The sequence below is a fragment of the Vombatus ursinus genome, unplaced genomic scaffold, assembly GCF_900497805.2.
Source record: "Vombatus ursinus unplaced genomic scaffold, bare-nosed wombat genome assembly UNPS02014773.1, whole genome shotgun sequence".
Taxonomy (NCBI): domain Eukaryota; kingdom Metazoa; phylum Chordata; class Mammalia; order Diprotodontia; family Vombatidae; genus Vombatus; species Vombatus ursinus.
In genome coordinates, this window is record NW_020954551.1 from 20,263,765 (window position 1) to 20,288,911 (window position 25,147).

A 25,147-nucleotide genomic window follows, 5' to 3' on the forward strand; every position below is an offset into this window, starting at 1 on the left:
CACGTGGCAAGTGTTTAAACACTTGGTTCAGCACTTCACGAGGACTTGTATTTTGTTGGTGTGTTGACTACCTTCACTGAAACTAACCTCAAACCCTCTTTAACTCAGTAAGTGATTTTTAGATAGTTGATGTGGCCAAAAAATAGTTAAGAGAAGAAATCTGAAACATCATTTTAAACAAAAGTTGATGAAATTTATGTGCAAGTCAGAAACAAGAGAGAACAGAATTGTCAACTTTAGACCCAGAAAAGACCCCAGAGTCCTCCATTTTAGAGATTAGGAAACTAAAGCTCAAAGGAGGAAATCATTATTTAGCATCAAACAAGAAATAAGAATGTGAGCTGAGATCTGAACTGAAGTTTGCTGAGGACAAATCAGGTGCTTCGTTTGTTGGGCTATGGCAGTTAGGTGGATAGAGCATCTGACATAGAGTTAGGAAATTGACCTCAGACATTTACTAGCTGTGTGACTCTGGGCAAGTCACATAACTTATGTTTGCCTCAATTTCTTCATCTGTAAAATGGAGATAAGAAGAGCACCTGCCTCCTGAAGTTGTTGTGAGGATCAAATTAAATAATTGTAAAGTGCTTAGCATGGTGACTGGCAAATAGTAATGCGAGCTATTATTATTATTTTTTGTTGATAGATATCATGTAGACTGTGGTCAATCTTTTATTACCAAAGCATGGAATTACGGGCTCCAAAATTTCTTCTTTTAATGCTATTATATTATTTTAATGTTTTGTGAGGTTTACTATATGCTTGGAAAGACAAATGTAATATGTCCAAGAGCAAAGGAGTGCTTAGAGCTTTTTTAAAGAACTATCCCAATGCGATGTCTGACGAAAAATGTTTTATTAACATAATCCTCCCTTGTGCCATCTTTATGTAGGTCTCATAAATATCCTGCATGTGCCTAAATTTGTTAGATGTCTTGCTCAAAGAATATAGGGCTGTTTGGAATGTAAATTTAAGTTCCCAATTCTCTATTCATTAGGAAAAGAAAAATGCATGAAGATTTTTACATAAATAAAATGATTGCCACATGGAATTAAAAATGTATACTTGAAAATCGCAAGATCTTTTATGTCTTACATACTATTAGCATTTTTTTAAAGTTCAAAGCCTAGAATAGGGTACTACCAAAATAAAAAGCCATAGAGACATACCAGACAAATAATCAATTACATGTCTAGATTGATTAAAAATTTATTAAGGACCTATTACGTGCCAGAGACTGGGAAAACAGAGATAAAAATGAAACAATCCTTGCCCTTAAGGAACTTGCATCTTCTTGTGCTTGCTAGGGGGCACCATAGTACACAGAGCACTGAGTCTGGAGTCAAGAAGATCTGGGATCAAATCCAGCATCACACACTTAAGAGCTGTATGACTCTGGTAAAGTCATTTAACTTCTGCCTGCCTCAGTTTCCTCAACTGTAAAATGGGGATAACCATAGCACTTACCTCTCAGGGTTACTGTGAGGATCAAGTGACATTGTATCTATAAAGCACTTTGCAAACCATTAAATAAGCGAGAGACAGAGAGAAAGAGAGAGGTGGGTGGGGGGGAGATAGTAGCTGGCATATAGTAGGCCCTTAATAAATGCTTGTTCCCTTCCCTTATGGAGGGAAAATAACATGTTCACAGAAAATTATATACAAAATACATGCAGAGTAACTGGGACGGGGGAAACTATCAGCTGGGAAGTTAAGAGACAGTCTCATGGAAGACGTGGTACTTGAACTGAGCTTTATGGAGGTTAAGGATTCTAAGGGGTGGAGGTAAGGATGGAATGAATTCTAGGCAAAAGGATAAACTACACAAATTCACTAAGATGATGGATTGTTATGAATAAGGAATAGCAGCCAAATGGATTGGTGAGGAGGAATTTGGGAATCCTATTCACTGGGTCAAAATCCCTCCTCTAAGGCTCTCGCCTCCTCCAGTGAGATGTGTCCCCTTCACAAATCAAACTTATATAAGATTCCTAGGAAGATATGACTGGGGTCACCTTTTTTCACCATCTTTTGCTTACTAACATCAAGCTGGATATAAAACGGGGAGATGGAAGCTTGCCAGGAGATCCAGGGCAGAGTCTAACTGAGAAAAAGGGGCTGTATTGATAATGAGGTCTTGCATGCTCCTGTTGGTAGATAACTTTGGACTGATGCCATCAAGCTCTCAAGCACTGCAGAGGCATTAAAATTAGATCCAGAATCACTCAAGAGTGGCCAAAAACAAAAACAGAAACAAACAAAGAGCAGATGACTGAAGAATGTCTATTGTCCAATAACAATGATATGCAGTTGGACGGACAACCTATAGAGTCTAATATATATAGACAAACGTATATATTTCCATAATAGTGTATATATGACTACAGTTTGTTCACACAGTTGCCTAATGTCGTCTAATTAAAATCAGAAAGAAAAAGTGATAGAAGATTCTGCTACAGGAGAAAGGACTTGGAATCTTTGTATCTAAAAGCCACAGATGCCAAGTTTCTATAAGCATCTGCCTCCCAATCCTGAGCATAAGACAAACTGTTTAGATGTTTCATATCATACCTACTCCTTGCTTCATTAGTCTTGGCAGGCAGATACCTTTTGGGCACTCGGTTGAATAATATGACTGGCTGCATCTGTATTTATTGAGAGTGCCGGTAACCCAACCTAAATCCCAAAGTTAATAGGATTTCAGGTGTAATGGCAAACTGCCCATTTCTCTGGATGATAATAGCTGATATTTACATAGCATTTTAAAGTTGGCAAAGTATTTCCCATGGATTATCTCACATGAATCTTACAATAACCCTATGAGGGAAGTACTATAGGAATTATTCTTCCCATTTTACAAACAGATAGATAGTATTACTAAGTAATACTTACTAAGCACTTACTAAGTATCTACTATGTGCCAGCTACTGTGCTAAGTATTGGAAATTCAAAGAAAGGCAAAAAAAAATCCTAGAGATATAAATATAAGTAAGAAAGTCATTCCCTGCTCTCAGTGAGTTTCTATTCTTAGAGGAAGACAACAAAAAAAAGGTGAACTGGAAAGTGAGGAGAGTAATTCATGAGGGGGGACTTTTGGAAATTGTGGCCACGAAGTCACATGTAGACTTGGTTTGGGGCAAGATAAAATGAAAAGTCAGCTATCAGAGCCTAAGGCACTTCCAGGGGCAGAGTGGATGGGAGGGTGAAGAGGAGGGTGTGTGGTATGTATGTGCAGATAAGAATGACTGGAATGTAGGTGGCATGGTTTAGACACCAAGGCTGGCAACTTAGCTGTTAAGAAGTACTTACTAAGGGTTGCCATATATATAAGGCATCATGCTAAGCATTGAGGATACAAAGGAAGGCAAAAATAGTCCCTGTCCTCAAGGAGCTCCCATTCTAATGTGGAAGAAAACATGCAGAGAACTATGTACATAAAAGATATATGCAGTGTGGGGAAGGGTAAGAAATGTGGAGGCATAATTCTAGGAGAGGTGAAAACCCACCTCTTCAGGGACCAGGGTGGTTCCAGGGTCAGATGAGGAAGTCTAGGCTGTGGAGCTTAAATAATCTGTCAAATTCATATAGCTATTAAGTACTGGAAAAATGAAAAAGAGTTGGATATTTATACATATATATATACATATATTCATATACACATGGTTATTGACTGACTGACTGATCTAGTACTTAAACATAGGTTTTCTAGACTTTCCATCTCACGCTTTGTGATTTTATTGATGTAGGTTATCTCCCAGAGCGCAAAATTCCTTCCAAATAGCAACTTATTTGTAATAGACAGTTGTAGAGGGCACCAAATGAACTAAATAACTTGTCCAGGGTCACTTAGCCAATATCTGTAAAAAGCATCACCCGATCCCAGGTCTTTCTGACTTCAATACTAACTTAGCCCTCTCTCCACTATAACTCACTACCTTCCAAAGCTGTTTTTGAGTAAGAGTGAAAGAGAGGAAATACCCAGTTGTCCCCAGGGTTCTATCCTAATAGGGAGCTTTATCAAACTATCAGGTATTTGTCCTCAGGAGTGCTTAAGGAGAAAAGTAGATATTTCTTCAAACTCAGTCATGTCCACAAGGGGCTGAGGAAGCTAATTGAGAACACAGAAATTGTGTGCAGTGAAACGGGCAAACATTTTGCACCTCTTATAAACTTACATCTGAATGAAAAAGTCATCCAGCAAGAAAATGATGAAATTGTGATTCTGAAATTCCTGGAAAACACGGAAGAAAAGTCAAAGTAATGCATCTCTGCCAACTGTTTATTTGTTTGGCTCCTACTTGATTTAGAGGCTTTCCACATTTACTTGTTCTTCTTAAAAAAGATCATGAAATCCTCCCAACTAGATTTAAACAATACTAGGGGCCAAGGCACCATACTAATAAACACGAAGGAAATCAGAGCTGGAGCTGATACCAGTGTTTGAAATGAATTTCCTGACATTTGTGGATTTATGCCAAAATATTTTGGTACAACTTGAAATTCTGTTTGGGCATCTAGTTTGCTTTTTTTTATTTTCCCTCTCTTTCCTCCTTTTCTTACAAAGCAAAACTATAACATGTCTCACTTAGATCAAAGTCAACTTCTCCCCATTTGAAGAGTGGTGGAATATTAGGCTAAACTTCCATTTAAGTAACTGGGGTAGGATCCTTGAAGTCAACAGTACATAAATCAGCCTGTTGGTCTTGTAGTCAAAACTTTGCTTAAATGTTCCAAATCTTGAAATACAATTCATTTTCGGTGTATTAACCCATACACTAGGAATTGTAGGGTCACAAAAGCATACATTTAGAGCTGAACAAGCCCTAGTCCAAAGCCCTCATTGGACAGATGAAGAAATGGAGGCCCCAGAGTAGGTCTGTGATTTGCTCAAGGTCCTACAGGTGATAAGAGTGGAAGAGTTGGGGTGTGAACACCAGGTTCCCTGACTTCAAATCCAACACTCTTTCCATGGCACCACGCTGATTTACAATCTAATAGGAATCACTCACTGTCTTTTCCTAATAATGTGTCTCTTCCCCTTTCAAGAGCACCTATCTTAAAAATTAATCAATGTTGTGTTTTGCAAGGCTCTGGATCTGATAAAAGAACTTGATCCCTATGACAGTGTAAACACCTCAAGAGGTAGAACTAAAGACCTTCTACATCTTGCCTCCCCTCTAAGAGCTGAACTTTGTGCCCTGCATGCATGCTCATGCAGGTGCTCAACACTGGTGCAATGAATTAATGAATAGGGAGGAGGAAGAATATCTTTTGAAACTAGAAATTCTAAGGGTATATGGACAGGAAGGCATTTTAAAAGTGTTGAGTGGGTTCAGATTCCTTAAGAATCTAGCCAATAGCTCACAAATGTTCAGATTCCTTAAGAGTCTGGCCAATACGGCAGAATCCTTAATAAACCTTGTCTTTGGCTGAAAAAAAAGTGTTGAGTGGTATAAGGCATTGAAATAGATAGGCTTCCTGAGCTGAAGAATCACAGAATTTCAGAGCTGGAAGGCAACTCAGTCACTTTCTAACCCAACTCATACCTAAAAAAAATTCCCACTACAATATTCCCCAAACGTGGTCACTCATCTCTTACTTCTGAAATGACTTGATGACTTGGAGCCAACAAGTTTATCCCTCTTAACTTATTCTTTCTTTTTTTTTTTTTTGGTTAGGCAATGGGGTTAAGTAATTTGTCCAGGGTTGCACAGGCATGTGTCTGAGGTCACATTTGAACTCAGGTCCTCCTGAATCCAGGGCCGGTGCTCTATCCACTGAGCCACCTAGCTGCCCCAACTTATTTTATTCTTAAGAAATGCCTTGATTTGGTTGGTTGTTGTCCTTCATGCTCCGAGAAGACCAAAATGATGTCATAATGCTGGGGTACAGAAGACCAAAATGTCATCATAATGTTGGGGTACAGAAGACCAAAATTATGTCATAATGTTGGGGTACAGTGCATCTGGATGTGGCTGATCAGATTAACATGAACTCAGAAAGCCCTACCACAGGTCAGGCACAATTAGACCATATGAACATTTGGACCGGAGATGTCTCTAAAATTTGCACATCTTACACATTCTTCTTGGGTACTTACCCCACGTAACCTTCCCTTCCCCTCCTCCCCAATATAGTTTTCTTAGGTGTGTCAGGCTAAGGACACTTATTCATTTTGAAGATAACAGAATTTGGTACTTTTCTACTCAATGATCACTTAATTGATCAATTAGCCTTTATTAAGCAGTGCTGGGCATGGTGCTAAGTACTGGGGATACAAAGCAAAAAGCAAAATGGTCCCTGTCCTCAAGAAGTCTATATTGTAATGGAGAAAAGACACGTCTATGTAGAGGTGAATATATATATATATATATATATGTGTACATATGTACATATATACATATATATGCATATATATACATATACATATGTATGTGTGTGTGTGTGTCTGTGTGTGTGTGTATGTTGAATATAAGGCAACCTTCACAGCCAGATAGGACTTCATGCAGAAAGAAGGTGGCTTTAGGGATGAATTTTGGAGAAAACCAGGAAAACCAGGAATCAGAGGTGTGGTGGGAGAACATTCCTGGAATAGGGGACAGCCAGTCAGGGCAAGAATATGGAGAGAGGAGACAGCATTGTGAATGAGGAAGAGTAAATAAACCAATATGGTTGGACCATAGAGTGTGTAGAGGGGAATCATGTGCAAATAGACTGGAAAATTAGGAAGGGGCCAAGTTGTGAAGACTTTTAAATGTCAAACAGAGAAGTTTATATCTGACCCTAGAGTAAGCAGGGGACCACTCTAAAATTCTATAATTTATAGACCTTACCAAACTATAACAAGGTCAGGGTTGGGTTAAGGGTTAACACTAGGTTAAATTGAGAGGCAGCTTAGTGTTGTAGAAAGCAAGATTTGGAGTCAATAGACCATGGGTCCTAGTCCTGACTCTACCATTTACTAGTTATTTGACAAATTACAATTTCTCCGTGGGCCTCATTTTCTTCACTTGAAAAATGAAGGGGTTGCAATGGATGTTAATATGGTCCCCTCCAGATCTAAACCTTTGATCTCATGACCTTATTTATGTTTGTTGGTTATCCCTTCCCAGTTTGGGGTCAACTGAAAAAGTGACAAAATTCAGGGCCATGACTCTAGGGTGGTAATTTTTAAAACTGTAATTAGTAATTCTTCATGATATTTCTCTCCTGCTCCTTGTTCTTCCTATCATGAAAATTGCCCATATGAATTCTGCAGATGGCTGGTTGGTCCCTTTGCTTAAGCTTTCCTCATGGTGGGAAGCAGGTGTGAGCATTTCATTTTCCTGATTCATAGCACTGTAAACAAAGCTTGAATCATTTGGAGGAATAATGTATTTGCAGGGATACCATTTCATTGCTTACTTAGTTGATGTGCAAAATTAAAGCATAAAACTAACTCTGAGCTTCTCCAGAACCATGAGAAAATTCAATATTCATAGTGCAGAATTATGGCAAAAACCTGCTGGGGAAAATGCAAATTGAGGGGAAAGAAATACTTTCTTCTTTTCAGTGGTTTAGGTGAGAAAAATATCTGTCTACATTTGGATGCTAAAAAAATGCTAGCCAACAATTCCATATTTTAACTGTAAAATGTGCAAATGACATACTGGAAAATCTTTGTTTAGAAATGCTTACATCTCACACACCACAAGAACCAGTCCAGATGCAGCAATGCAAATGTGTTTTACTGAACGATCTAAATATTCAGGGTTTCCCAAGAACCTTCCTAGACACCTGAGAGAGGCCAGGGACCTCTTTACAAAGCAATATAGAAATTATCTACACTGATATAATAGGCAGTTTCCTATTGGTCATAATGCCAATTGTTCGTAGAACCCTGGGAATATTAGCAATGAAAGAAGATGCAATGACACTCCATAGAAAGTTAATGATTCCAGTGATCTTGAAGGCATGATCAGAAGATAGTGAGATGAAGAAGAATCTACTAAGGGGTCTACATGGATGAGATGCGAACTAAGTTTTCAACTTTTCTCCCGTCAAGATCTAAACACTAAGAAGATTTAAAAAGAAAAACACACAGTCACAATGACGTTTATCAGCTACTGTCTCTCTTGAGCTCCAATGCCACATCACCAAGTGCCCCGTGGTCATCTCGAACTCAAGCTCTTCTAGGCGTGTCAAACTCAACATGTCCAAAAGAAGACTCATTACCTCCCTCCCTCCCTTCCTTTCCCCCAACGTCCCTTTTATTGTCGAGGGCACCACCATCCTTTCAGTCAATCAGCTTTACAATCTCAATGTTGACTTTTCACATCTACTTGCCCCACGTGTGGATTGGCTTTTACCTCAAAAACATCTCTTGCATATGTTTTCTCTCCACCCACTCAGCTGCTCTCTTAGTTCAGGCCTTCATCATCGATTGCCTGGACTATTACAATAGTTTTCTAACTGGACTTCTTGAATCAAGCCTCTGCTCCAATCCTTCCTTCATTCAGATACCTGATTTGATTTTTTCTAAAGCAAAGGTCTCATTATGTACCTACCCCGGCCCCTGAACCCCATCCTGCTCAGTGAGTTCCATTAGGCTCAAATCCTTGTAGGATGAAATATAAAATCCTGTTTGGCTTCTGAAAATGCTCTTCAGAACCTGGGCCCTTCCTTCCTTTGAGTCCTATTACACTTTCCTCCCCTTCACACAGTCGGCACTGACCTACTTCTATAGTTCCTTGAACGTGATACTTCATCTCCCATCTCTGTCTGGTCCCCAAGCTTGGATGCTATGCCCTTTGAAAGTGCTTTACAAAAGTTAAAGATGATATAAGAGAAGGCAATGCAGTGAGGCACAGAGGAAAGTGTGCTCGCCTGGGAGTCAGAAGATCTGGGTTCGGATCCTGACTCTGCTATTCACTACCTGTGTAACCTTGCGCAAATCACTCCATCTGTTTGGTTAAGTGGGCCTCAGTTTCCTCATAGGTAAAATGAGTGGTTTGTACTTGATGGTCTCCGAGGTCCCTGACAGCTCTAACTCAATGAACTTAATTCTAATTCTACCACTGCTATCAATAATTAATTAAATTATTTAAAAAATATTAATACTATTATTATTTACACTCAAAAATCCTCAAATGGATCTGTCATCTAATTAGTGTGGGGATTCCCTGAAACGAATTGGAACACAACACAGACAGGCCAGACCACTGGAAGTGACTCTTGCCCATGTCTCCCTTTATGACCCCAGGGGTGGTAATGTTCTTTCTTCTCTTCCTATTGACATAATGAGATGCTTCTAGAATACCAGGACTGTCCACTGGCCTGCAAGGTGGCACAGTGGATAGAGTGCCAGGCCTGGAGTCAGGGTGATCTGAGCTCAACTTTGGCCTCAGACATTTACTGGCTGTGTGACCCTGGGCAAGTCACTTATCCCTGTTTGCCTGTTTCCTCATCTGTAAAATGAACTGGAGAAGGAAATGGCAAACCAGTGCAGTATCTTTACCAATAAAACCCCAAATGGGGTCACAAAGAGTCCAACACAACGTGAAAACCACCACCATTAGCCACCTTACTGCTGTCATCTGACCAGTCCACCTACTTTTCATCCAGACACATGTAATCCTGTGATTGCATCTCTTACCATGGGTCTCCTTCATAAATTGGTTTTATAACAAGCTTCAGTGTGTTCACATCACCCATTCTCCTCTCTACTGTTCTCCAGGTAATACTAGTTTTCAAGTATGACTACCATTATTAGTAATGAGAGCATTAGGGAAAAAAAAAACCCAGAATATCAGTGAGTAAGTGCAGACTAAGGCTTTTTGGATCAGAAGTCAGGTGATAAGCATAACGTATCGGGTGATGAAGGACAAAAAGGAAAAACCAAATAATCTGATGGAAAACCACCAGTATGAATTGAGTAATTCAATTCAGCAAACTTTTACTAAGCATCAGCTATTCTGCAAGGTGCTTTCCTAGGTACTAGGGATGGAAAGATGAAGTTGACTGAGTTCCTGCCTTCAAGGAGTTTACATCTTATTAGGGTATTGCAACATGTACACAGATAAATGCATTTAAATGAGGGAATGATAAGAGCGATGGAAAGATCAGACAAAGGGCTCCAGGAAGATCTGAGGAAAGAGAAAGCACTCAGAACTATGATTCTGATTGAAGTTTGTAAAGATTTGTAAGTAATAAGAAAATTAAGAAAATTATACAAATGTAAAATACTGGATAGGGAAAGCACATTAAATTGGATATTTCGAGCAGCCTGCTTTATTTTTCCCTTTGACTTCATTTTCCCATGACTAAACAAAGACACCTGTAATCCCATTGCAATGGTCATGGCCACCAAGAACAGGTATATGGTCATTTAGGATGACAGGAATTAGAGCTGGAAGAAACCTTGGAGATTATGAAGAATGACTTCTTCAGTTTCCTGGTACCAAGGAAATAGAAGTTTACTTGGGTCAGCTCAAAGCTATCACGCATTTCAGCCTTCCAGTAAACATTATTTCTCTGAGCTGCCCTCCTTGGATTACCTTCTTATTTGGCTGAGATAAAAAATCTTACATCCATGGGAAATGCAAAATAGTTTATATTATAGATTAAATATTCTATTGGAGTAGACACTAAGTTATTTCTATTTCTTTAGAATGGACCTTCAAGTAGGGCCTTCAGAAGGTAGAGGTTCTTGACCTGGAGTCCTTTAGATTTCAAGCATTCTGAGAATTTGTTTTGTAAATTATTTTGGTGATTGAATTTCAATAGAAATGATTTTCCTGTATTCTTTTATATCTTATTTTATGCATCTCAGTATGGAATGGGGTCCATAAGCTTTGCAAGACTGCCTAAGGATCCATGGAATACAAAAAGAATATACATCCCTGTTCCAGAGATTCAGGGCAGTAAAAGGTGGGAATCATAGTTCCTAGTCAGCAGAGATAGAAAAGGAAGGCAACGTCAGTCACATGGTCTCTATTCTTCTTTGTGTTATATTCTGTAGCAGCTGAGAGCAGGGGGAAAGAAATAATGTCTCATAACTCTGTGTTCATTTGTTAGAACTGACATTACATAGAGAAGGGAGATAGAACCAATTTAAAAAAATGCAAACCGATTATTCACAAAACAGAATAATCTAGAAGCTTTTCCTCTCCGCATCCCCCTTTCCTTTTTCCCTCTGTTCAAATGACCACCATGTTCTCCCACTCACCTAGGCTTTGACACACAATTAATTTTGATTGTTTCCTCTCTGAAACCCCTATTTTCTATTTATTCCTAAATACTGAAGTTTCTTCCTTTGAAATAAGTGAGTACTTCAAATATTTTGTGTGTATTCCCTCCACCATTGCTGTTATGACCCCTCCATGAGATGCTGAGTGGTAGTCCATCTTTTGAAGATGAGGGAGGCCCTCCAGAAGTGATGAGGATGGTGCAAGGACCATAGATTTAAAGCTAGGAGCAACTTCAGAAGCCATATAAATCCTGCCTCCTCCCTTTACACAGGAGAAAACGGGTCTAGAATGAATAGAATACTTTAATCAAAGTCACAAAGGTAGTAAGTGATGGAGCTAGGGTTTGAACCCAACTCCTCTGACTCCAAATCCAGGGCCTTCTCCACAGCATATGCTGCCCTTAGATAATAGGCCTTTGCTGAATCTGTACTTGGAGGCTTTCCATGCTCCAGAGCTTACATTCAGCTGGTTGAGTCTTTGAGAACCCAGGGATATCACCAAATGAGAATTTGGGACTTCAGAGAACCTCTGAAATATTTCTAAGACTCTGCTTTTACTCCTAACATTCTCATCACCTTAGAAAAGTTTCTGGCACATAGTAGGCACTTTAATAATGCTATGCTGATTGATTGACTGACTGACCACCTGATACCTGAATGCTGAAATTCTCCCTGCCTCTAATTCAACCCAGATAACATGACTAAGATAATTCTCCTAAAACACTGGGTTCCTTATATCATCCTCTTGCTCAAGAATCCATAATGGTTACTTGATACCTACTGAAACAAAATTAAAGTCTTCAACCTAACATTCAGACACTGCCTAGCCTCATTTATTCTTCTCTAGTTCTCTTCTTCTAACCAATATAATCACAATTCCTACTAAGTCTTTAAGAGTAACATTCTGTTCCAGGCAGCCCAGGGCATTGGCTAATGCTGTTTTCTATTTTAATGGAATGTCCTCCCTTACTCTTTCCATCTATAGAAAAGCTACCTATCCATCCAATCCTGCCTCCTTCAGGAAGCCTTCCTGGCTCTTTCAGTCAACATTGATCTCACCTTTCTCCAAGGCCCACAGTATTCAGAGCCTGAACCACCAACCTGGGTCTGATAATATAATGACTTGCATTGTTTGAAAAGTTTTACTTGTATTCTTCTAGAATACAAGATTGGAACAATCTTTGGGGTAGGGACTGTGTCCCTAGCTACTTTTATATTCTCTACACCAATGAGCACAATTCTAGGCAAATAAATGAAAATTCAATTAAAATTTGCCATGTTTACTAATTCTATTTACTAGTTGCATGGAGCACCGAGGTATACAGTGGATAGAGTGCCAGATCTGGAGTCAGGAAGACTCAGCTTCCTGAGTTCAAATCTGGCCTCAGATACTTACTAGCTGTGTGTCCCTGGGCAAGTCACTTAACCCTGTTTGCCTCTGTTTCCTCATCTATAAAATGAGCTGAAGAAGGAAATGGTGAACCACTCCATATCTTTGCCAAGAAAACTGCAAACAGGGTCACAAAGAATTGGACACAACTAAAAATGACTGAACAACAAAAAGTTGCATGACCCTGGGCATGTCTACTTGCTCACCTGTAGAATGGAGATAATAATAGTTCCTACCTCCCAGGTCGTTGTGAGAATCAAAAACGTTTCTAAACCTTAAAGTCTTATATAAATGCTAGCTATTGTATTAGAGCAGCTAGGTGGCACAGTGGATAGAATACTGGGCCTGGAGTCAGTCAGACTCATCTTTCTGAGAGAAAAAGGAAGGAGATGGGGAGAAGGGACGGAAAGAAGGATACAGAAGGGAAAGAAAGAGAAGAGGAAACCGGAGAGAAAAAGGAAATAGGGAGAAATGATAAGAAAAAGCACATAGGAGGAAAAGAGATGGGAAAAAGGGAGAGAGAAAGGAAGGAAATGTGGAGAAGAGATAAGAAGGATATAAGAAGGGAAAGAAAGAGAGGGAGAAAAGGAGATAGGAAGGAAATGAGAAGAAAGATATACAGAGTGAGAAAGGAAGGAAATAAGGAGAATGGAAAGAAAGAAGGTTATAGGAGGGAAAGGGGCAAAGGGAGAAAGAGAAAGAAGGGAGAGAGAGAAAAAAGAGGGAGAGATGGAGAGGAGGAAGACAGGGGGAACACAGAAGAGAGGGGGAACACAGGAGAGAGGCGGAAGAAAGACAATTACAGAGGCAAGGGAGGTAGATAGTAGAAAGGAAGGGAAAGGTTTTTTGATACTGCTCAGGGGAAAAATCATGGTGGGAACAGGAAAAAAAATAAAAGTTATCAGCTAGCAAAGCTAAGGCAAGGAGACTGGCAGATAGGGGGATGACATTTATAGCTTTGATATTACAGTCTATAGGAGAGACAGCCCAGCTGGATGGACACTCATCCAGACCTGTGCTTCAGTAAACACACTAGTGTGGGTCTGAGGAAAAAAAAATGAGAATGCTGGAAGTGAGAACGTGGCTTGGAAACACGACTGGCCATCACCCAGAGTTACAAAACAGTAGTGGGAAAATGCTTTTGTTCTTTAGCTTTCTGGGGCAATGGTAGTTTTGGGGCAGCTTTGGGGCAGTGGTTTTTCAGTGTCTTTTTGCTCAGCAACAATGACACTGTGGTTTATGTGTACACCCCCTGCCATCCTTCCGAAGTCATGTCATAGAGACTTATCCCTGGAAGGACAATTAGTAAGTGTGCCTTCTGGTTGGCTGATAGTGTCCCCTAGGCACAAGTACTGGTGCAGCTCCGGTCTAGTATCTGGAGAGGGCAGGTCTATGTGGTCTGTAAGATGAAAATAAATACATTTAGCCTGGAAAGAAAAGCCTGAGGGGAAGGGGAAGAAGGTAGGGGAATGATAAGTCCATCATGTCAACAAGGAATTCTTATGTGTCAGGCACTGTGCAAATGGCAAAAGCATGCCCTGTCCCTGCCCTCAAGGACTCACATTCTAATTGGGAAGACAACATGCAAATAACTGTATACTATGTGTATGTATATATGTACATACACATATACATATACACCATATACACACATATACACTGTCAATGGAAAATAGACTCAGAGGGAAGGCACTCAAGGGAGGGTTTTTATGTAGAAATAGGGGTTAAGAACTGTCTTATTTGGCACCAGAAGGCAGTATCAGGAACAGTAGGCAAAACTGAGAATTTATCCTTGAATTTATACAGGAAATGCATCCTAATAATAAGCTATGCCAAAGTGGAATGGGCTGCTTAGGTGGGCAGTGGGACTTCTGGTCATTGGAGCTCTTCAGCCAAAGACTGGACCACCCGCTCATTGGGTTGTAGGATAAACTGGCATTTAAAGTCCTTGACAACCTGGCCCCAATCCATCTTTCTGGTTCCATTATACATTGTTCCCTTTCTTGCATGTCATGCATGAGGAACAGTCCAGGCAAAATGGCCTTCCTACTGTTCCTCATGCATGACACTCCATCTCTTGAACCTCTGTTGGCAATATCCTATGCCTGGAATGTACTGTCTCTTCTCTCCTCCGGCTAGTAGAACTCCAGTCTTCCTTCAAGACTTAGGTAAAGTAACTGCCACCTTACACAGAAAGACTTTCCTGCTCCCATCCATCTACTAATCCCCCCTCTCCCAAACTACCTTGTGTTTATTTTAAATTGATTGTTCATCTATCTATCTATCTATCTATCTATCTATCTATCTATCTATCTATCTGTCTATCTATCTATCCATAAATCCATCTACATGTTGTCTCTTTGGATAGAATGTGAACTTCCTGAGGGCAGCGACCGTCTCATTTTTGTCTCTCTGTCTATACCTAGTGCTTAAAAGCACACTGTACGGTGCTTATCAATTGAGTTTATGAATTAGTAGAAAGGACATTAGATCACTAGTTCTTAAAGCATGGTTGGGGAGCCATTGGGGATCTTGAGACACTTACGGGGATGTCAAAACTGTTTTCATAATAATATTAAGATTTTAATTTCTATTATAAATATAGAGAGATATAACATACATAAACAAAAGCTCTTAGGGGTTAGATCTTCAATAATTTTTAAGAGAGTAGAGGGATCCTGAGATCAAATCATTTGAGAACTGCTGCAGTAGACAAAATCGGAAGACATAGGTTTGAATTGGGTTGTCATTTAGTAGACATGTGACCTTGGGCAAGTCACTCTCTTTTCTGAGTGTTATTTTCCTCAAACGTAAAATGAGGGTACTTCTCCTCATTTATAGGTGCCCCTATAGCTCTGACATTCTATCTATGACACTCTTTGCTCCTTACACCTCTAGCCACACCATTTGAAAAATATTTGTTGGGTATCTGATTCAGTTGTTCACTCTTCAATTGTAGAAGTCACACAAACAGGAATTTAAGGTGAGAAAACTATTCTAAATAACCACTTTAAACTCCTGGAAGGTTCCTAGACACATTACAAAAGGGACCACAAATCTGAGGCTGAATAAGACCCCCAAAGAGAAAAAAAAAGATCTAATGCAAGGCAGAGGGAAATAATACATCAAAGAAGTAATAACAAAAGATTAGGTGTATGAATGAATCATCTCATAAGAAAAATATCCAGACTTCATATGCATCCTTATGTATCATAATATACATACATATGTATTATAATTCATGTGTTAAGTATACAGCACATATATTTCAAGCTATTCATTCTAGTGAATTCATAACAAGATAAAACACGGCCCCAAGTGTAATATATCGCATTCATTCTGGAGGAAATACACACACACACACACACATCTGTAGCATCTTCAACTGCTGAATGCCAAGTGAAATTTTATGGAAGACACTGTTTTCTAGGTTGGTGACCCACTAGACTCTGAAAACATAAAACAGCTGCTTGATTAAGGATGGCGGCTCATATTTCTTGAAAATTTTTAGAAAAAAAAGTATCACTTATAATTTGATGCACCCTAAATCTCAATGCTTTTGGCTTTCTTTGGGGAATAAAGGACTGACTGCATGAACAAATACACCTGGGTGGCCATTCACGGCCTAGGTAATGTACTTTGGAAAAAAGACTATTATTTTCCAAGCCGCCTGTCGAATTAGTGGGCTTTTTATGGGCATAATATGGTGACAAGGGAAGGCTTCTATGCAGAATATGAGTTGTGAGTCCATTATTCATTCACAAATCTTACAGATGCTTTTTAAAAAATAATGGTTAGGATGTTTCTTTGTGTAGAAGCATCCATGACCCAAGGATATATGCTTGCCAAGATATTAGCTCTATAGCATCTATTACCCATTTAAGACACTCTTTCCAGGCATCCTATTCACTTCTTTACCAAGTTCTAAAATAGACTACATTTTAAGACGGGATAAAAAAAGCAAGGGAACTGGGAGGCCTTTCAGGGATTGGAAAGGCTATTTTCCAAAAGACGGTTTGTAAAATAGGTGGGTTATGTGATGGTCCTTTACATTCTTATTCCTGTCACTAGTGAGGGCAGTCACTGATTTAGATCAGGAAAAGTATCATCTCATTGCACAATATGACTGGTACTCTTCTTCCTAATGAAATAACACATAGAGAGATACTAAGATAACAAGGGAAATCATTTGACAAATTTTTACAAAAGAAAAAATGTAAGAAAAACAATTCTAAAAGATATATTTTTCATTAAAACACTACAAAGGACATTTGAGAAGTTTCTTTTTCTGTCTCTGTGTCTGTCTGTCTTTCTCCTTCAGACTCATGATTTCACTGATATAGGGAGGTCCCAGTGAGGAAACTCCCTCTACCAATGCTGAGCAGAAACTATTCTGCAATTTCTAGTGTTAAAGTGTTGCTTGGGGGAACTGAGAGGTTAAGCAGCTTGTCCAGAGTCATTCAACCAGCATATGTTAAAAGCTGGGCCTGACTTTTGACTGGGGACTGCTTTCTATCCATGACACCTGGATGCCCATCACTTTTTATACAGTATATTTTTTTTGGCTTTTTGGTGAGGCAATAGGGGTTAAGTGACTTGCCCAGGGTCACATGGTTAATAAATGTCAAGTGCCTGAGGCCAGACTTGAACTCAGGTCCTTCTGACTCCAAGGCCAGTGCTCTCTCTACTGGCTCTCTCCACCTAGCTGCCCCCTTATACAGTATTATTGCATAGTTACATAGAGAGTGTCTATTGGAAAAAGCACTGACTTTGGAAGAAGCAAATACCTTTGTAACCCCTGTCCTGAGGCCCATTGGGACCATGGCCATGACCACCATCACTCCCTTACGTCCACTTTAGAGTCTCTCTCTTCCTTGAAGATAGAGCTCAGGCACCATCTTCTGCACGAAGTCTTGGTTCCTCTTGGCTCCTAGTGGAGTCACTTCCCAAACTATTTGCATTTAATTATTTTGTAAGTGTGTATGTGTGTGTGCACACACACACATGTGCATTAGCTTGATGCTGCACATATCTGTACATATTCTTGTTGTCTCCCCCATCACACTATAAGCCTACTGACAGGAGGGATTGTTTCATTCTCTATTTGTATCATCAGAATGCTTGATCAATATTGTACAGCAAGAGAATGCCCAGCACCATCCTATGCCCCCAGGGGAAACAATGAGAGAAAATGAAATGGTCACTGCTCTCTGGGAGTTTATATTCTAAGTTAAATAGACCTGCTTGTATTCAGCATGATAAATCCAACACACATTTACTTTCCCAATACTGTTTTGTCAGCACTGCCCAGCTTTCATTCATCCATCTTCTCTAGAGCCTATTATAATTACATGTACACAGTATTTTGGTTAAACTCTTCAACCTCAATTACATTCTGGAGGAGTGCCTAATAACCCCCATGGTAGGTGACTCAGTGCCTCTGAGATTCTGCAGGCCAAACACAGGAGCCAAGATGACTGTTAAATCCATATACCTAGCCTTAATCTTTCTCTCAACCTTCTGCCCTGATTTGTCAACTGCTCACTATTCATTTTCACTTGAATGTCCCATCAACACTTTAAACTCAACATGATTAAAACAGAACTTAGACATTCCTCCAAATTCATTCCTCCTCCAAATTTACAAAATACATACAAAGTAATTTGGTGATGAGGGAGAAAGCACTTAACACAGGAAGAGGAGATGAAGAAAGACCACTTGTAGGAGTTAGCACCTGAGCTAATCCTAAACCAATGGAAGCCATCAGGAGCATTTACAAACACAGGCCAATGGCAAAAACTCTGAATAGGCTGCTTATCAAAGTGGATAAAAAGGACCAAGTTCGATGGAATTGTAATATAAAATTCATGTAAGCTCAGGTAAAATAAGGTCATTCAAGACACAGCAAAAAAAGGTCTTCCAATGTGTCAAAGCAGAATTCTTCCTTCTTTTCTTTTCTTTTCTTTTCTTATGGCAGTGGTCAGCTTGTTAACATGGACAGCTTGTTAAAATGACCCATTCTGTGACTAAGGCTCCACCAGTCAAGGAGGCATATTGCTCTATGAGTTTCAGAGAGTGAATGTTTGTGATTTTTAAGGCAACCCAATCCTAAGAAGATTCAGAAAATTCTCAAGGGCTCCAAGAACCATATCTACTCAGTTTTTCCAATAGCCCTGTGGACATTTACCATGCTCCCCAAATGAACCATGACCTTTACCTTCATTATTAATGAACACAACAGAAAACATATATTAAAGTGGCATTTTTTCATTGTTCCATATGTTTTCTTTCAGCTTGCCATGTCTGATGGGTGACAGTAAAGCAGGGAAACTGTCTCCTCCCCTGTGACTTCTTACCACCTGCTTCATTGCAATAAGCAGATGTAGCAGAGCAACCCATTAAAAAGTCCCATCCACCAAAGCAATCATCATGACTAAAGCTTTTTCTAATGCAAGTCTGGGCTACTTAATACATTTGGAGACTTGGTTAGAGTTGGTTCAAGCACTGAAGAAATTTAGGATATGTAAAATGCTTTGGCTACTCTTTGATAAACTATAGGAGGGAAGGAGATGGAAAGGTGGTAAAGGAGTGTGGCAGAGCAGAAAGAACACTGAACTTGGAATTATCTGACCTAAGATGAAATCCTGGCTCTGCTACATACTATTAGTGAGACCTTAGGCAAATTCTTAATTTTTCTGTAAATTCCTAATCTGTAAAATAAGGGGGTGTATTAAGTGGCCTTTGAGGTCTGTAAGTAGTAACTGGTCATATATTGACTAATTAAGAAGAGTATTAATTCCCCTTCTTCCTCTGTTTATTTTCTTATGCTATGATAATATGACTTTTTGCTGCTGTTCAGTTGTTTCACTCGTGTCTGACTCTTTGTGACCTCTTATTTGTTTTTTTTTTTTTGGCAAAGATAGTGGAGTGGTTTTCCATTTCCATATTTAGCTCATTTTATAGATGAGGAAACTGAGGCAAACAGGGGTAAGTGACTTGCCCAGGATTACACAGCTAGTATCTGAGGCCAGATTTGAACTCAGGAAATTGAGTCTTCCTGACTCCAGGCCTGGCACTCTACCCACTGCATCATCTAGCTGCCACATAATACGACATTCAGTCTTTTTTTAGTCGTGTCTGACTCTCTGTGACCCCATTTGGGGTTTTCTTGGCAGAGATAAGGGCATGCTTTGCCATTTCCTTCTCCAGTTAATGTTACAGAGGAGGAAACTGAGCCCAACAGGATTAAGTGACTTGCCTAGGGTGACACAGCTAATAAGTGTTTGAGGTCAGCTTTGAACTCATGAAGACGAGTTTCTGACTCCAGGCACAGTGCTCTATCCGCTGCCGTGCCACCTAACTGCCCATACAATATTACAGTGTTTTCTTTATCAGTTTCTGACATGCAGGATACTTTATCACTCATGGAAAGGAAGAGGACAATTTCACTTGTCAGTTTCTGGTAAGTGACTGATCTTCCAAGAAGACTTTCTCAGCTACATACAGGCATAGCAATGACTATGGGGCTCTTTTGTGAAGAGGTTATCCCTCCCCTCCACGTCAAGCAGAGGTCCTCTATCCCTGCCAACTAATTCAAGGAGTGAAAACTTTCCTTAGAACAAAGCTTTCTGAAATAACGTTTCCTTTAAACAAAGAGGCTTCTACTTTCCCACTAAGTGTAAAAGGTCCTACAATGTTATAGAGATCAAGTTTACTCAATTCTGTCACTTATCTCTCATCAAGTTAGTATTTACATAGTTCTGTGACGGTTGAAAAACACTATACATGTGATATTAACTCTTATTAACTTTAAAAGGACCGATACACAGCTGAGCTTGCAATGTGCCCATTTTATTCTTAGAATGAACATTACACATTTAGAAAACAAAATTAATACAGTTGTTTATTTCTTGAAATAGACAACTTGGAAAGTCATTGAGAGTATGCTTACCTAATTGAGTACTATAACTGCTTAATCAAATAAGAAACAGACTGTTTACAAAGGCATGAGTTTTTTTAAAGCATGAAAACAAATCACCACTTCCCTGATAGAACAGCCAAATGTATAACAAAATATTGCAGATTATTAAGAACACAGATTTATATCAGATTTATGAGACTTAAGAGGCCACTGAGTCCAACTCTCTCATTTCACAGATGAGGAAATGGAGGCTGAGTGGTTAAATGATTTGTCCAGAGTCATACAGGCAGTAAGAGAGGTGCGTAAATATGAAAATTAATATTCATCAGTCATAATCATAGCTCTCAGAGAATCTTATTGCCTGCCAATAAACAGCTCTGAGGTAAAGCACAAAATCATCCCGTATGATGTTTCCTGTTATTACATTTTCTTAAGGGCTTTGCATTTTATTCATGAGATTGCTTTCAGAGGCAGCAATTTGGATTTGGAGTTAAGGGTCCTAAGTTGAAACCCTGGGCCAAACCCAAATTTCCTCATTTTTACAATGAAGGATTTGGGTGACAGTAGATGACCTCTAGGGTTCCTTTCAGCCCCAAATCCATGATCTTCAGTTGCACAGACTCTTCAGGCCACCCTTGCCATTGAATATGGGGACCACTGATCTCCAAAACAATCAAAATATGCCAACTCTTTCAATTCTGCAAATAAGTGGCTAAGTAATCTTCAGTCCTTGACTATATTTATTCCATCCCACACAACACTGATTTTGTGGCTGTTCTACAACGTGGACTTTGAATGTAATGGTCACAAAGTCAAAAAATTGGCTGCTTTAAGTAAGTTTCCCATTCAAATGCCCAATATAATACTATGCAAAGCAGATATTGAATAAATGTTTACTGATGAGAAATGCACCTTTTTGCAACAGGATTTTTTTTTACAAAGTCTTGGCCATTGGGAGCTACGGCACACTTGAGCACTGCTCCCTTGATAGCTGCTGCATGACTTGTGTCTTAATTGCAGTTGTGAGACTGTACTCCATAATGGATAGAGTGCTGGGCTTGGCATGAAGAACACCTGGGTTTGAATTCTGCCTTAGACATCAGCTAACTTTCTGATAATAGGAAATCCACTTAACTCCTCCCAAGACTCAGTTTCCTCCTCTTTAAAATGAATACAATCCTATCTGGAACATTTACTTTTGTTGTCAGCATCAAATGTAAATCAGTTAATCCACAAGCATTTATCAAAGACCTACTATGTGCCAGGTGCTGTGCTTAAATACTGGGGATACTAAGAAAGATAAAACCATAGTTTCTGCCTTCAGGGAGCTCACATTCTAATTGGTAATATATGCAAAGCACTTTGTGAACCTTAAAGCACTACATGAATGTCTAATATTATTGTTAACATTTGTCAGACCTTTGTTTCTCTAGCTGGCACTCCGGATCAATATTTATCTAATGTTTGATTTGAATAAAAGCTAAACTTTAACCAGCCATATTCGTTCTTGCTCCTCTTCTTATTTCCTGTTTTCTTTCTTCTACTCTTTGCTTATTTTAGTAGGACAAGCTTCAAAAAATAATTTCAGTGGATCGTTTCAGTAAAGACACAGAAGGAATGGGTATCCCAGACTCAGTTCCCTCGCTATTTGGTTTTACACTTAAAGGTGAGCCTCTTCCACTTTGTTTTGGGAGGATGCCATCTGGGGCTGGCTAACTGAATCTCAAAAGCCCCTTTCTACAAATGGGATTACCAGGTAGTAACACCTATGGCAGGGGGCTGCCTGTACAAAGGAAAATGTTGGAGACCACCAAGTCATTTCACATCTTCCACTGAAAAGCAGTTGCTTAATGATGAGTTTCAGTCCCTACCAGCTTTGGTGGAGTTCCAGTCAGTGATGGCAGTGAAGGTGACCAGGTGGTGAAAAGGCTCCCTATACCCTTCCCAATCCCTTAAGCCATTTGATCTTCTTTCTCAATTAGTTTGTACAAGAAGAAGATGCACCCCAGATAACCTCCAAGCAGCTCCATCCTTTCTCCATCTGTTCTTTCTTTAATGATGCTCCTGAGTCTTGGAAAATAACCTGGGGACTTTAGGGCCATCCCCTATGGTGTCAACTTAAATGTCAGTAATGAGAAATGAAACCAAACACTAGCTCTACACTGATCTGGGGTGCACACCCGAAGAGGAAATCTCAAGCAGGTAGCAGTTCCTGCAGAAGCACAAAGAATGGACATGATTGAGAGGCTAAATTACTACTTGGTACAGAAAACATTGAGGAGAAATCACTGGGTAGTGCAGAGGGTGTACCCTCTACAGTGATCCTGACTAGAGTCCAAAGTGCATCAAAGCTATTCACGGCACTTGCAATGCATTCTAATGACTAGGTCCCTTAATGTGTTTTTTTTTTTTCATGATGTGATTAAAGGTACAATAAGGTGCATGCATGACAAGAGGCCCAATCATTGTTCTGTGTCATTAGGCTCACAGCAGCCCCCCGAAGAAATTGTAGGCAGCACGCCAAGGACCCTAATGAAGAGCATCTCTCTGAATTACCACTAGATGGGGAAGGGATAAACTCCGAGCCTGGGAATATTTGATTTTCTTCATGCTCCAATTCTGAAGACTTATTGTGCAAGGCAACTGGGCCTTCTGGAACTGGTGTTTGTGGAAGCCTTAATTTCTCAGTTGTCATAAAGCTTTGATGGATAATGGGGAAAGTGGAATTATTAATGGAAGCCAATGCTTTGGGAATTTCTAGGATTCTAAGTTCTATGAAGACAAGGGGATGTGACTTATTCCATTGGTACCTGTGAAGATCCGGGTTCAAATACTGCTTCTGACCTTTACTACTATGTGACCTGGGAGAAGTAACTTAAGCTAACTGGGCATCGGTCCCCTCATTTGTAAAATAAGAGCATTGTGTTAGGTGGTGTCTGAGGTCCCTTGCAGCTCCTGCTCCATGATTGATGATCCTACAAGCCTAAGAGAGAGCTTGAAAAGTAGCTTTCGTTTTCCTGAAAGTGCATCTGCATGGCTTCCCAAATTGCTGACAAAGTGTTGGCCAGATGGAAGTCATTTATCAAAATTCATTGTGCGGTGGTTTGGCCCGAAACATTTTCGCATAAATTTATCTTGTATAAAAAAAGTAAGAAATAATCAAAATCTAATGACATTTATTTATTAATTTGGGAAATAAGATTTTGCCAAATTAGATAGATTAACCTATTGGGAAAAAAAATCAATCTAGCAGAGGTACGGTTATGGTCTCTTGGGATAATTATCCAATCTCCTACCACGACCATGGAATGATATTTACCTCATCTGGAGGAGGAATAGGAGGCTAAAGGCGATGCTTTGCACAAAACAGGTGGTGATTTCCACATTCTGCTGCTCACTTCTGAGTGGAAACCCCTCCATTACCTGACTGAAATGATGGTTTCTGTTTGTTCTCATTTCACTTCTTCAAAGTGCGACTCATTAAGAGCCCTCCAGCTCAGAATGAATGGAAACTTGGCAGGGACAAGGGCTAACTATTATGACAGGCAGTGCCTGATGATACAGCAGAATTGATGTGAACAGCACAGACGTCAAAATCACAACTAGAGGCTGAATTAGAGCCGGTTTTCTGAGATTGCTTAAGTCCAAGAGAACCTGGTCTCCTCAGAAATGATCTTGTAAAACTCACTAACACTATTTAACAATGGGGTCCTTTGCCGTTCGACTGTAATGAATACAACATAACATCACAAAAGGTACTAGAGGGAATGTATGCCTGGCAAACGAAACAATGAAAGGCGGAGCAAAATAAGCCCCCCTCCCCCCAAACTTAAATCTGGCTTCCAACATCTTTATTACACTTTGCCCCAGATAAGAGTCTACATGTTAGATTTGCCACAGTGTGGGAGCCTGTGATAAGATGCAGGTAATACACAAAGGTCCCAGTACTCTGTCCTGGGCTTCTTTTGTGACGACAATCGCCCTCTGCTGGCAAAGGGGAAAACGGCAACTTTCAAACCAGCCTGCTGGGGAAGTTCTTTCTAAGCTGTTTGCATTTGAGGTCTCCGGATTTTTAAAAATGTAAATAGTAAAACAGCAATCACTGTCCGATTCACTAAAAGAAAAAAAAATTCACCTTGTCCTTTATTTGTTCTAGTAATCTTCATACTTATATTTCTTTTCTTCCTTTCCCCCTCTTCCAAATGTATTTTAAGGGAAGAACAACTTTTTAAATTTACTTTAGAAAAACTTTATGTAGTCAGGATAATTCAACCCCCCAGTCCCCTAAGAAAATTAATGTTAAATTAATAATATCAGAGCCAGCCTCACTAGAACTTGAGGAGTGGCATATTTTAAATCCAGTCCCCCCACCCCCACAAAAGCCAGTTTACAATACAATTTTTTAATACCCCTTTTTTCCATACTCTGTTTTTTTTTCATTCCAGCTTTCAATTTTTCCCTCATTAATGGAAAGTAAGCAGCTAATAGCTTGGAACATCCCCAACCAAATTCAAGTCCCTTTCTCCTTCTTTTGGATAGGCTCGAGGTAAGGACATTTCAAAGTGTGAAACATAAATCTGAACCACATGTTCCATCCCGAGAAGTTGCT

At 39.6% G+C, this 25,147-nt stretch overlaps 1 protein-coding gene across 2 annotated transcripts in view; it reads right to left on the bottom strand.

Annotated features, from left to right (window-relative positions):
• Positions 1-25,147, bottom strand: part of PDZRN3 (PDZ domain containing ring finger 3) — a 283,690-nt gene that overhangs the window by 47,638 nt on the left and 210,905 nt on the right. The gene's annotated exons all lie outside the window — the stretch shown is intronic.